Below are 14,950 nucleotides of genomic sequence, written 5' to 3'. Positions count from 1 at the left end.
GTTCAGCAAGCAAGCCCCCAGCATCCAACATCCAGATGGAGGAGAGGAAGGCACTCAATCACTTGAATGCAACACATTATCGTCCTTCAGGCAGACAAAGGTAGGTGCACAGTTTTGCTAAACCAGCAGCCATCATGAGAACACTTTGACACTGCTCAGTGACGAAATACTTATGAGCCCTAGGACCCAGGAAATGGTTACAGAGAGGGTGATAGACTGTCTGAAGTAGCAGGTTAGCCTTCTTAGATTGTGACATTTCCATCAGTAATGGGGGACATCTAAAAGCTGATGTGTACCGTAACCTACGCATACGGTCAGTATTTAAGGTTTGACTCTCATCATCCAATGGAGCATAAACTGGTTGTCATCAGGACGCTACAACAGGAGCGAACACATCCCACAGACACAGCGGCCAAAGAAGCAGAAGAACATCACATCAAGATGCCCTGAGTAAATGTGGTTACTCCAGCTGGACTTTGTCAAAGCTGGGAAGGCACCTAAAGAAAGCTCAGCTGATCCAGGAGAGAAGGACAGCTGCCTTCTCGAAAGCCTGTAGGGATCCCGTATGCATCAGGAGTATCAGAATTTGAGATGCATTGTTTCTAAACACCAATCTCTGTGCTTGAATTTAAGAGACAAACGTTATAGGATTTCCTTACTGGATACCTGGATTACCTTTAGACCTACCATAGAACCAAGTCCGCCAGAGCTTATATTATATTTTACATGCTGTAGTGCCATTTTTGTTAATTGTATACATCAATACAACATTATAACCCAAATTTTATAATATGTATGCATTAAGTGCATAGTAGTACATAAATTGCAAAAAGTGCAATAAACTACAAAAAAATTGAAAATTGTTTTTGTTTTTTTAACATATATTTCTAGTTAGAGAAATTTAAGAGGCTTATCCTCAAAACTGTAATACAAAAAAAGTTGCACAAACTAGTTTCCCACCAAAGGAAATTTATTTTAAGTGTCTTCATAGTTTTATTTTTGAATACACCAATTTTCATATACTGCAGGAAAATCGAAAATAAATTATTTAATGCAAATTTGCAACCGGGATTTAAAACAGTTACGCACAACAGGCGTGCCGCTCCGACCGGCTTTAAGGGTTAACAATCGTCTTTGGTGGCATCTTTGCTTCTGGAAATTATACTGGGATAGTTCCTCCTCCAGCACTCACGGTCACAGTCAGTTGTTAGCGGAGTAGCATTCATGTGATCAAAAATACACCAGTGGGGAATTAGCATCTTAACAACAATCAGAAAGTTTGATTTTGCAGGTTGAAAGATTGATCCAATCACTCTGAAAGACTTTCTAACAGTCTTCTCCTTTTAATGTCTCACAAAAAAGAAAACATCCCTGCTCATCCTAAATAATATCAATATTATTTCTGCAGATTTGTGGAGGGGAATTGGAAGCAGGAAATCGCTGCACGTCAGCAGGTGAAAGAAAAGAGAGGGAGGAAGTTAAGTTGGGTGTGTGTGTGGTGTGTCACAGAGATCACACAGCTGAGGCATGTGGAGGTGTACAGCACATAGGTGTTTTGACTGACAGCTTCTAGCTGTAATCACGTGTATGATTGTTTCACATGTGAAACGGATGTAAAATGATTGGATGAAAAATCCCCCCGTGGCGGCAGTCTGAATAAGGCTGTGAAGTCGTGTCAACATGGTTTCAGTTATCCTGCAGGAAAGTAAGACTTTAACTTTTTATTTGATACATCAAAGCGTGAAGGTATGCAAGAGGGACTACTTTTACACGCATGTAGACTATTGTACTGATGTTTCAAGTATATTTTTTTGTCTCTAACCACAAGATCAGATGTTTTCTGATAGTGAGTGAGGGTTTTTTTCCAGAGAGAGCAAATGTTTTTAATATATTGATCATTTTTGAGCCATTTTAGTTCACAATGGAGAGATCTGATGAAACTAAAATAATAATTTTAGTCAATTTTAGTCCATAGAATAGGCTGGAAATCATGGGGAGACCTTTGCCTGTTCACATTTCTCTCTGGTGTGATATCACACCCCATTGTGCCAATGAGTTTAATCAAAGGATGAAAACAACATTTTGTACCTGAAAACTATTGAGTATGGATGCAGTCATTTTGTAAATGATTCTGAAAAAAAAAAACCTTTAAAAATACAAGATAAATAATTGGTTCTCTTATATTTTTTTTATTTTTAACATACAGAATAATTAGCTAGTTCAGTTACAGAGCCAATGCATAACACCACCCACCTCAAAGTGCTTTATATCATCAGCTAGGCCATACAATACCAGAGAGAAGTCCAAAAATCACTCCCATTTAATAGGAAGAACCATTCAGCAGAACCAAGCTCGTAGGTTAAAGAAAAAACATAAAAGAGGAAGAACAATCAACAAAACACAGACTACAGGAGAGAGAGGGCATTGTTAATGACGTTCAGCAGTGGCACATAGACACGTGGAGAAGAAATGCTGTGTCCATCATGGGAAGGCCTCCAACAGACTGATGTAAGATGCATAACTAAGTGATGTTTCAAAAGGAACACTTTAAGGCTAACCTTAAAAATACAGGGGACGTCTGTCTCCTGAATCCAAAGTGTAAATGGTTCTACAAAGGAACCTGAGACTTGAAGGCTCTGCCTCGCATTCTACTTTTAGAGGCTCTAGGAACGACAAGCAAGCCTGTAGTCGTTGATCAAAGTGCTCTACTGGGATAATATGGCACAGTGAGATCTGTAAGTTATCATGGCACATGATAATTCAAACTTTGTATCTCAGGAGAAAGATTTTAACATTAGAACCACCTGTGTAATACTGTGTAGCTGACCTACCATAGATGAACACAAGACTTTGACAGTGAATTCTTTCAGGAGGTTGGAGCGTTCATGGATTGTTGTCAGCAGTTTGTGCCGTTAACACAAGGGACACTCCACAGTCACAGTAACAATAAATGCCAGAACCATAGACTGCATATAAAACATGAATGTAGCTTTGGCGTTTGGAAAGTGAAGCCAGTAATTCAGCTTTCAGTATTCCTGATGGCCGTGAGGAGGGAACTCATTTGGTTTCGAAAATAATTCTTCTTCTATGGAAGTCTGGAAAACAAAGACTTTGATCCACAACCTCAGGAAACACTTTCCTGATGAATTCGTGGCCAGAGTCACTAGTTTCAAGTCTTATTTAATACAATGTGACTTTCATTGTATAAATTATGTTCTCCTTTGTGTAACTGACAACTTGCAAGCCTTTGAGCGTGTGCCTCAATTAAACAGTGAAATCCACACTCACTTGTCACATCCCAGATTCAACATGTCTAGACTGTCACGGCAAAAGTGCACAGCTTGAGGCTTCATAACAAGTTTTTGCAAACTAATGGATGGACTCACAACAGTGACAGTCTGTGGCATAATGTTGCTTTCTAAAGATATGACCGGTGTTTTCTTTTGGCTTTTTTTTATATATATATTTTTCTCATTTCTCATTTTTTTCTGAATTACAATATATGAGATTATTTTCTTGTTCATCCCATAAGAGCACTCAGTTTCATAACAAGAAACCGAGGGTTCTTCATGTCTGGTTCAGACATGAAATTAATCAAAACATTGGTCCAACTCATGCATTTGCCACAACAAAGAAGGCAGATGTTGTAAATTCTCCTCAGCATCAACTCCACATGCCATCGTCCCTATTCTTCATCTCATTACTTGGCATATATAATCTCTGGTTGTACTGTGGCTTTTTGGGGCAGGGAGACAGAGTGAACTATAAAGGGTTTTATACAAGCTGAGGAGTGGAGTTAAACTGGAAGGCAGTCTGCATGTTTGTATGGAAACAATTCTTTCATGAGTTGCAATTCTGTTTGATTCCAGATGTAAAAAGCCACAGGGAGAGAAAGATGCATATCAGTCTTGACACCTAAATCCAGGATGATGCTGCACTTGAAGTGCTATCCTAACCTCACCGAAAAGACTACATTTAGCAAAAGTATTCTCTGTGCATTTCTTTTCCTAAGCAATAATGATTCTGAACAAGCAGGATAGAAATTCTTCCAGTTATATTAAAGGATCCACATACTTTTTTGGGGAAGAAAAGTGAGTTAGGTAACTTTAAACTTTGCATATTTGTTGGTGTAAGACAGGCTGGTCTGAGTATTTCAGAAACTGTTGATCTGCTAGGATTTTCCCACACAACCATCTCTGGGGATTAAAAAGAGGAACATATGCAGTGAGCAGCAGTCCTTTGAGTAAAAATGCCTTGTTGATGTCAGAGGTCAGAGGAGAATGGCGAGACTGCTTCAAGATAATAGGAAAGCAGAAATAACTCAAATAACCACTCATATCAACCAAGGTGTGTAGAAAGACATCTCTGAATAACACATTGAATCCTGTAGCAGATGGTCTACAACAGCAGAAGACTACATCAGGTCCCACTCCTGTCAACTAAGACAGCACAGGCTCACCAAAATTGGAAATTAGAAGACTGGAAAAACAATATGAGCAACATTCAGAAGGTAGGGTCAGAATTTTGCATAAAAAACACGAAAGTGTGTCTCCGTCATGCCTCGTTCAGGCAGTTTTGCTATACTATTGGCTGTAAATTACTTCAGGTGAATGGAATGTCTCTAAATGCTTATCTCAGCCAAAAAGCTAAGGATTTTTTTAAAACTGTGAATCATGCAAAACCGCTCTGGTAAAATGCAGGAATTGTTTTAAAAAAGGGAAATGAGCATAATAAGTTCCCTTTGACAATAATTTTTTTTAAAAATCACAAATTATTATGATCCTACTTTAAGTCTAATCTCTGTACTCAAGTAATTACACTAAGTCATGCAAATGTTTTGTGTTTGTTCTTGACAGGGAAGCACGTTTTCTTTCTGGCTGCTTCTCTGTGGTCTGACCAGAAACTAACTCATCCTTATTCTAGAAAGTGAACCACAACATGTGGCAACAGAGCCCACAAACATGAGCTCATTCCTCTTGAGGGGAAACTAGCAACTGAAAAAAAACAGAGATAGAAAGAGAGAAAGTCCCAGTGTTCCTCTCCACATCCATTTGTCTTTGGACTACATTCCTGCTCCTCTTCCTCAAATGAAATGGTTATCCCTGCAAACAATGAGAAGACTGAGCTGCAGGAGCATCTGCAGCATGTGAAGTGGGACATGAAACAAAATTGGCTCACAAGGTCGAGGTCAACTTCAGCATCAGCACATTCTTTGAGCCAAGGCGTTGGAGAGAAAGCAGGCGCGAACTGAAAGTGGCCCAAGTCTCTTCCTAACATGCTTTTATTTCCCACATACTTCGTGATCAGCAGGCCTCAGTATGTTATCAGGTAATACTGAGACAAACAGCTGCTTACGTGCTGAAATGTGGATGTATTATTTGAGAAAAGCATTACACATGAATCAGAAGAACAATACATTTTGACCAATAGGCTAACAATTAAAGTAAACTCATCAGTATTAAAAATACAGCTGGAAAGGTGAACTGTTCCTACTTTAAGAGCAAGTGCAGGCAGATATGTTGCAAAATGTATTTACCATCATAATTAAATACAAAAGAAAGAATGTGCAGAAAAAATCTGAACTCTAAACTCACACCTATGATATTAATTTAAAAATCATAGTTGACCTTTGAGTTATTGTAACAAAAAAAGGAAAAAAGTCTTTTCTGTGGCTAAGTCCTCAATTTCCTTTATACCTTGTAATGTTGTCAGTCTCCATATGAGTCACGTTGACCACGTGCTGTGTGCTTCATGCTTTGCTCTGGAATGTCAGGTTTCAAATTGCATGTACCTGATATTGCCTTGCCATGCCATGCCAGAGATATAAGATTGTGTGTAACTGTAAAATCAAATGACTATTATTTATTTGCAATAAAATAACATAAAACACACACCAAAGTACACACAGGACTTTTTATTAGTAAGTTACAATGCGGACACATGCACTGCCAAGGACATTTAAAAAAATAATACTATGACATTTCATCATGTTTCAGTTAAACAAGTTAAGAATCAAGCAGTTAAGTAAGAAAAGATTTTTTCTGTTTATAACAATTAGAACATGTATGATTGAACACAGAAGAAACATGCACTTTACTGCACTGCAACATAGAAAATTATCCTAAGTGTAGAAAAACATATCATTTTCATTTGACAAACACTTGATGATACAAATGTGTTTGCAGTGACTGACTCACCCGAGTTTCTTCCAGAAGCCACAGGTTAACAGGTTAAAGGATATTGTGTCACACAGCATGTTCTTTGGAAACTTGTTCAGCGCAGTGGTTTGAGAAAATATCACAGGCTGTCTGAGCGAGCAGGGTTTCCTTGATGTCATACCCCTCCAGAGGCAAGTGCGGTGTTGGTGGTGCATCACGGTGTAGTGTGATGTACCGGGTTGTCAAAACCGGCTGCTGACATGACAGAACACTGCCCTCCTGCACCAGCCCAAAGGCACTTTCCACAAGGGGCTTGTCAGGTCAGGGATCTGGTAATGGACCCACAATGCCTCTGTAGAATCCACTCCTAAAGAAAACATCAATGACAATAATGTAAGGAAGAAGGTTATTATACTGAACAACAACTAAACTAAAAAGTGTGAAACAGTGGTGCATAAGTTAGAGACTGGGATGTATATATGTACATGACTGAGTTAGCCGTCTTCAGAAAGTGTAATGTTGTATGTAAATTAATACCTATTCTGACACATGCATGTATGAACAAATAGCAACATGCATTTGTAACACAGGAAACCAAATTTTACAAATCTAATTACCGTACTCCAGTCTGGGCCATCCTATTTGGTACCGGCTTAGTGAAGATCATAGAGTTGATAGGTCCTGGCTTCACACCCTAACAGAAGACACATTTACTATGGATGGTGTTGCTGTTCATATGTAAACATGGTCTAATTCAAAAACTTTAACCTTATTTAAATTACCACTGTCCGTGGCTTGTGCCATTGCTGTTCAGATTCGGTGCAGCTATGCACAGGGGGACAACCGGCACTCTGAGTTGTGAGTAGTGTGCTGTTTGGAAGAGCAGTGCCACTGTGTGATTGCACATAACAGCACCTGCCACACAGGAGCACTGGCGATGAATCCAGAAGCTTAATCTAAGAAGAAAGAACTAAAATTAAAAATGTAACATCATCTTCATGGAAGAGCCAAACAGGAACATAGTTCAGTGTTATGGTTACTGACCCCTACAGGCTTACCCTCCTGAATGCTTAGTGTTTCCTTCTCTCCCTATTAAAACAATTTAACCATCCTTGATAACTGTAATAACTTAGATTGTGTATATTTGCAGTATTAACTTGGTGTAAATTTGTTTCTGATCACCCAAACACATCTGACTAGTCAAATTAGGTGTGATAAAGCAGGGGGACAAGGAAAACATTCAAGTTGATGGGCCTTCAGGAATGAACTTAACTAATGCTTAAATGAACTGAACCCCACTGAACAGGGATTAACAACTTTACACAGCTTCCTGCCTACACTTAGTCTGTGTGGTGCCTCACTCTTCCTCATTGACCTGTAGCACAGGGCTCTCACACCGACCTCCCCTGTCAACCTGTGTTTTTTTGGACACTGAATAAAGATACAAGAACCATTAGCATTATTTCTGTACTACTCATGTCAACACGTCTTAAACATATATACTTTACACGTAGCAAGAGTAGCATTGGGTAGTTAACTACCTGCTTAGTTAGCCAACTACCTAACGCTATTATAAAAGTGTCTAACAACAAAAGTGACATTAGTTAAACCTCAACTATAAACACCGTTTAAGGAAACATGTAATGTAGAGAATTGACATCAAATGAAACACATAGCGGAGTAACGTAGTGTTTGCATTTCACGTTAGCTAACGTTTCTTTGTCGGTTAATTTACGTTTTCTTACCTTCGTAGTTGTGTATATATGATGCAGCATATAACTTAAATCCTTTAACATGCTGACGGGGTTTGTCGTCACTCTGTAAATCCGATGAACATCAGTGATGTTCAAATTTGGGAGCTCTTGTAGGACGAGTGCAAACGTGGAGGTCGGATTATGAATGAGTGGGAGGAGTTGCGCCATTAGAAGGAAGATTACATGACGCGTCAAAAGGCTGAGTGCTTTGAAGTTCGGCCGTGCTTTGAAGTGCGGCCGTTAGGTTACGCCTACTGAGGGCATAAATAGAAGTCAAAACCAGCATTAGTGTGTGTTAGTCTGTTCCTCTGGCTTTGCGTTTCTTAACGTTTTGTCCATTTCCATCAGCATCGGCGGAGCCTTGGGCATACGCTGTGCGATTTTTTTCAGTGGCGTTATTCAGCGCCTGCTCAAACTGTACGATTGACTCGCAGGGGTTAGAAGTTCGTAGGTCACGATGCAGGGTCTCACACTATACGCCCGATGCTCTGATGCGACCTGAGTGCTCACACTAAGCATCAATCTGTCCCTCTCTCTCCCTCTCTGTCTTTCACTCACACAGACACACACACCACCACCATCAACTGTGCTAAATTGCTAATGAAAAATATTGATCAGGCAGCTGTGATTGAGCAGCAATGTCCATTCAAATATTTTCACGGTTGTTGTGGTCGTGATAATTTTGTGAGGAGACATCGAAAAGGCTCGGAAGAGCTTGCAAAAGTTCTACAAGTTGTGCTTTCATCGCTTGTGTCCAGATCACATGCTGCACTACTGTGCTGCTCCGTCTTTTCGCCTTCATTTCTGTGTTTGCGCGTGCGCAGTGTGAGAGGCTGCAGTGACCCTCACGATGGCCGACAGGATTACAAACAGGCTTGATTTTCTTATGACCAAACGATTGATGATCGGGAGCTGGTCGAGGTGTTAATCGCTTCTTGTTACCCCATGTATACAACACGATGCACGATGAAGGCAAAACTCGGGCCGGTCACCAAAACGGTCGCATGACTGAAAGACTCGGCTCAAAATTAGCCAAAAATCGCACAGTGTATGCCCAGCATTACCTACGAACTTCTAACCCCTGCAAATCAATCGTGCAGTTTGAGCAGAAGCTGAATAACGTGACTGAAAAGATCGCAGAGTGTATGACCAGTTTTATTCAGCTCCTGCTCAGCATTTTTTTTTACATTTTTATGAATCTTCATCAGTTAAACTAAAAAAAAAAAACGGCGGGCATTCGCAGAGGGCTAAAGGAGCTTCTGGGTTGGGAGATGAAGCATCTTTAAAAAATTTCAAGAATTCAGGAGGCTTTCTTTCCAAACTCCTTATGTTTCAGGTGTTGGACCTGTTCGTGGGCTCCTGCACTCTGATATCCATCTCACCCGCTTGTAAGCATCCATCACATCCGGCGTGGAAACCTGTAGGTGCCCTCCAGATTTCACAACGCTTTCTTTCCACTCTCCTTGTGTTTCAGGTCTTGGACCTGTTCCTGGGCTCCTGCACTCTGATATCCATCTCACCCACTTGTAAGCATTCATCACAGCCGGCGTGGAAACCTGGAGGTTCCCTCCAGATTTCATAACGCTTTCTTTCCAATCTAATTATGTTTCAGGTCTTGGACCTGTTCCTGGGCTCCTGCACTCTGATATCCATCTCACCCACTTGTAAGCATTCATCACAGCCGGCGTGGAAACCTGTAGGTTCCCTCCAGATTTCATAACGCTTTCTTTCCAATCTCCTTATGTTTCAGGTCTTGGATCTCTTCCTGGGCTCCTGCACTCTGATATCCATCTCACCCGCTTCTAAGTGTCCGTCACAGCCGGCGTGGAAACCTGGAGGTTCCCTCCAGATTTCACAACGCTTTCTTTCCAATCTCGTTATGTTTCAGGTCTTGGATCTGTTTGTGGGCTCCTGCACACTGATATCCATCTCACCCGCTTCTAAGTGTCCGTCACAGCCGGCGTGGAAACCTGGAGGTTCCCTCCAGATTTCACAACGCTTTCTTTCCACCCACTTATGTTTCAGGTCTTGGATCTGTTCCTGGGCTCCTGCACTCTGATATCCATCTCACCTCCTTCTAAGTGTCCGTCACAGCTGGCGTGGAAACCTGGAAGTTCCCTCGATATTGCACAACACTTTCTTTCCACTCTCCTTATGTTTCAGGTCTTGGATCTGTTTGTGGGCTCCTGCACACTGATATCCATCTCACCCGCTTCTAAGTGTCCATCACAACCAGCGTGGAAACCTGGAGTTTCCTTCCAGATTGCACAACGCTTTCTTTCCACTCTCCTTGTGTTTCAGGTCTTGGATCTCTTCCTGGGCTCCTGCACTGTGATATCTATCTCACCCGCTTGTAAGTGTCCGTCACAGCCGGCGTGGAAACCTGGAGGTTCCCTCCAGATTTCACAACGCTTTCTTTTCAATCTCCTTGTGTTTCAGGTCTTGGATCTGTTCCTGGGCTCCTGCCCTGTGATATCTATCTCACCCGCTTGTAAGTGTCCGTCACAACCAGCGTGGAAACCTGGAGGTTCCCTCCAGATTTCACAATGCTTTCTTTCCACTCTCCTTGTGTTTCAGGTCTTGGATCTCTTACTGGGCTCCTGCACTGTGATATCCATCTCACCCGCTTGTAAGTATCCATCACAGCCGGCGTGGAATCCTGGAGGTTCCCTCCAGATTTCACAACGCTTTCTTTCCACTCCATTTATGTTTCACGTCTTGGATCTGTTCCTGGGCTCCTGCGCTCTGATATCCATCTCACCCGCTTCTAAGTATCCGTCACAGCCGGCGTGGAAACCTGGAGGTTCCCTCCAGATTTCACAACACTTTCTTTTCAATCTCCTTATGTTTCAAGTCTTGGACCTGTTCCTGGGCTCCTGCACTGTGATATCCATCTCACCCGCTTCTAAGTGTCCGTCACAGCCGGCATGGAAACCTGGAGGTTTCCTCCAGATTTGAAAACGCTTTCCTTCCACTCTACTTATGTTTCAAGTCTTGGACCTGTTCCTGGGCTCCTGCACACTGATATCCATCTCACCCGCTTCTAAGTGTCCGTCACAGCCGGCGTGGAAACCTGGAGGTTCCCTCCAGATTTCACAACGCTTTCTTTCCACCCACTTATGTTTCAGGTCTTGGATCTGTTCCTGGGCTCCTGCACTCTGATATCCATCTCACCTCCTTCTAAGTGTCCGTCACAGCTGGCGTGGAAACCTGGAGGTTCCCTCCAGATTTCACAATGCTTTCTTTCCACTCCACTTATGTTTAAGGTCTTGGATCTGTTCCTGGGCTCCTGCACTCTGATATCCATCTCACCCGCTTCTAAGTGTCCGTCACATCCAGCGTGGAAACCTGGAAGATCCCTCCAGATTGCACAACGCTTTCTTTCCATTCTCCTTGTGTTTCAGGTCTTGGATCTCTTCCTGGGCTCCTGCACTCTGATATCCATCTCACCCGCTTGTAAGTATCCATCACAGCCGGCGTGGAAACCTGGAGGTTCCCTCCAGATTTTGGATCTGTTTGTGGGCTCCTGCACACTGCTTTCCATCTCACCCGCTTCTAAGTGTCCGTCACAACCAGCGTGGAAACCTGGAGGTTCCCTCCAGATTTCACAATGCTTTCTTTCCGCTCCACTTATGTTTCAGGTCTTGGATCTGTTCCTGGGCTCCTGCACTCTGATATCCATCTCACCTCCTTCTAAGTGTCCGTCACAGCTGGCGTGGAAACCTGGAAGTTCCCTCGATATTGCACAACACTTTCTTTCCACTCTCCTTATGTTTCAGGTCTTGGATCTGTTTGTGGGCTCCTGCACACTGATATCCATCTCACCCGCTTCTAGTGTCCATCACAACCAGCGTGGAAACCTGGAGTTTCCTTCCAGATTGCACAACGCTTTCTTTCCACTCTCCTTGTGTTTCAGGTCTTGGATCTCTTCCTGGGCTCCTGCACTGTGATATCTATCTCACCCGCTTGTAAGTGTCCGTCACAGCCGGCGTGGAAACCTGGAGGTTCCCTCCAGATTTCACAACGCTTTCTTTTCAATCTCCTTGTGTTTCAGGTCTTGGATCTGTTCCTGGGCTCCTGCCCTGTGATATCTATCTCACCCGCTTGTAAGTGTCCGTCACAACCAGCGTGGAAACCTGGAGGTTCCCTCCAGATTTCACAATGCTTTCTTTCCACTGCACTTATGTTTCAGGTCTTGGATCTCTTCTTGGGCTCCTGCCCTGTGATATCTATCTCACCCGCTTGTAAGTGTCCGTCACAACCAGCGTGGAAACCTGGAGGTTCCCTCCAGATTTCACAACGCTTTCTTTCCACTCTCCTTATGTTTCAGGTCTTGGATCTCTTCCTGGGCTCCTGCACACTGGTATCCATCTCACCTGCTTCTCCCTGTCCGTCACAGCCGGCGTGGAAACCTGGAGGTTCCCTCCAGATTTCACAACGCTTTCTTTTCAATCTCCTTATGTTTCAGGTCTTGGATCTGTTCCTGGGCTCCTGCACTCTGATATCCATCTCACCCGCTTGTAAGCATCCATCACAGCTGGCGTGGCAACCTGGAGGTTCCCTCCAGATTTCACAACGCTTTCTTTTCAATCTCCTTATGTTTCAGGTCTTGGATCTGTTCCTGGGCTCCTGCACACTGATATCCATCTCACCCGCTTCTAAGTGTCCGTCACATCCGGCGTGGAAACCTAGAGGTTCCCTCCAGATTTCACAACGCTTTCTTTTCAAATCTCCTTATGTTTCAGTTCTTGGATCTGTTCCTGGGCTCCTGCACTCTGATATCCATCTCACCCGCTTCTAAGTGTCCGTCACATCCGGCGTGGAAACCTGGCGGTTCCCTCCAGATTTCACAACGCTTTCTTTTCAATCTCCTTATGTTTCAGGTCTTGGATCTGTTCCTGGGCTCCTGCACTGTGATATCTATCTCACCCGCTTCTAAGTGTCCTTCACAACCAGCGTGGAAATCTGGAAGTTCCCTCCAGATGGCACAACGCTTTCTTTCCACTCTCGTTCTATTTCAAGTCTTGGACCTGTTCCTGGGCTCCTGCACTCTGATATCCATCTCACCCGCTTCTAAGTGTCCGTCACAGCCGGCCTGGAAACCTGGAGGTTCCCTCCAGATTTCAAAACGCTTTCTTTTCAATCTCCTTATGTTTCAGGTCTTGGATCTCTTCCTGGGCTCCTGCACACTGATATCCATCTCACCCGCTTGTAAGTGTGCGTCACAGCCGGCGTGGAAACCTGGAGGTTCCCTCCAGATTTCACAACGCTTTCTTTTCAATCTCCTTATGTTTCAGGTCTTGGATCTGTTCCTTGGCTCCTGCACTCTGATATCCATCTCACCCGCTTGTAAGCATCCATCACAGCTGGCGTGGAAACCTGGAGGTTCCCTCCAGATTTCACAACGCTTTCTTTCAATCTCCTTATGTTTCAGGTCTTGGATCTGTTCCTGGGCTCCTGCACTCTGATATCCATCTCACCCGCTTCTAAGTGTCCGTCACAGCCGGCGTGGAAACCTGGAGGTTCCCTCCAGATTTCACAACGCTTTCTTTTCAATCTCCTTATGTTTCAGTTCTTGGATCTGTTCCTGGGCTCCTGCACTCTGATATCCATCTCACCCGCTTCTAAGTGTCCGTCACATCCGGCGTGGAAACCTGGCGGTTCCCTCCAGATTTCACAACGCTTTCTTTTCAATCTCCTTATGTTTCAGGTCTTGGATCTGTTCCTGGGCTCTTGCACACTGGTATCCATCTCACCTGCTTCTACGTGTCCGTCACAGCCGGCGTGGAATCCTGGAGGTTCCCTCCAGATTGCACAACGCTTTCTTTCCACTCTCCTTATGTTTCAGGTTTTGGATCTCTTCCTGGGCTCCTGCACTGTGATATCCATCTCACCTGCTTATAAGTGTCCGCCACAGCCGGCGTGGAAACCTGGAGGTTCCCTCCAGATTTCACAACGCTTTCTTTTCAATCTCCTTATCTTTCAAGTCTTGGACCTGTTCCTGGGCTCCTGCACTCTGATATCCATCTCACCTGCTTCTACGTGTCCGTCACAGCCGGCGTGGAATCCTGGAGGTTCCCTCCAGATTGCACAACGCTTTTTTTCCACTCTCCTTATGTTTCAGGTTTTGGATCTCTTCCTGGGCTCCTGCACTCTGATATCCATCTCACCCGCTTCTAAGTGTCCGTCACATCCGGCGTGGAAACCTGGCGGTTCCCTCCAGATTTCACAACGCTTTCTTTTCAATCTCCTTATGTTTCAAGTCTTGGACCTGTTCCTGGGCTCCTGCACTCTGATATCCATCTCACCTGCTTCTACGTGTCCGTCACAGCCGGCGTGGAATCCTGGAGGTTCCCTCCAGATTGCACAACGCTTTCTTTCCACTCTCCTTATGTTTCAGGTTTTGGATCTCTTTCTGGGCTCCTGCACTGTGATATCCATCTCACCTGCTTATAAGTGTCCGGCACAGCCGGCGTGGAAACCTGGAGGTTCCCTCCAGATTTCACAACGCTTTCTTTTCAATCTCCTTATGTTTCAGGTCTTGGACCTGTTCCTGGGCTCCTGCACACTGATATCCATCTCACCCGCTTCTAAGTGTCCGTCACAGCCGGCGTGGAAACCTGGAGGTTCCCTCCAGATTTCACAACGCTTTCTTTCAAATCTCCTTATGTTTCAGTTCTTGGATCTGTTCCTGGGCTCCTGCACTCTGATATCCATCTCACCCGCTTCTAAGTGTCCGTCACAGCCGGCGTGGAATCCTGGAGGTTCCCTCCAGATTGCACAACGCTTTCTTTCCACTCTCCTTATGTTTCAGGTTTTGGATCTCTTCCTGGGCTCCTACACTGTGATATCCATCTCACCTGCTTATAAGTGTCCGCCACAGCCGGCGTGGAAACCTGGAGGTTCCCTCCAGATTTCACAACGCTTTCTTTTCAATCTCCTTATCTTTCAAGTCTTGGACCTGTTCCTGGGCTCCTGCACTCTGATATCCATCTCACCCGCTTGTAAGTATCCATCACAGCCGGCGTGGAAACCTGG

General features: G+C 43.9%; 1 long non-coding RNA gene across 1 annotated transcript; it reads left to right on the top strand.

Moving 5' to 3' along the window:
• The first annotated feature begins 2,206 nt into the window (after positions 1 to 2,206).
• Positions 2,207 to 5,560, top strand: LOC112845545 (uncharacterized). The gene is made up of 3 exons (XR_003218385.1): positions 2,207 to 4,091; positions 4,176 to 4,510; positions 4,857 to 5,560. It is a non-coding gene; the product is annotated as an uncharacterized LOC112845545 (long non-coding RNA).
• The last annotated feature ends 9,390 nt before the right edge of the window (positions 5,561 to 14,950 follow it).

Source organism: Oreochromis niloticus, unplaced genomic scaffold (genome assembly GCF_001858045.2).
Source record: "Oreochromis niloticus isolate F11D_XX unplaced genomic scaffold, O_niloticus_UMD_NMBU tig00007821_pilon, whole genome shotgun sequence".
NCBI lineage: Eukaryota > Metazoa > Chordata > Actinopteri > Cichliformes > Cichlidae > Oreochromis > Oreochromis niloticus.
This window is presented reverse-complemented; position numbering and strand designations above follow the sequence as displayed.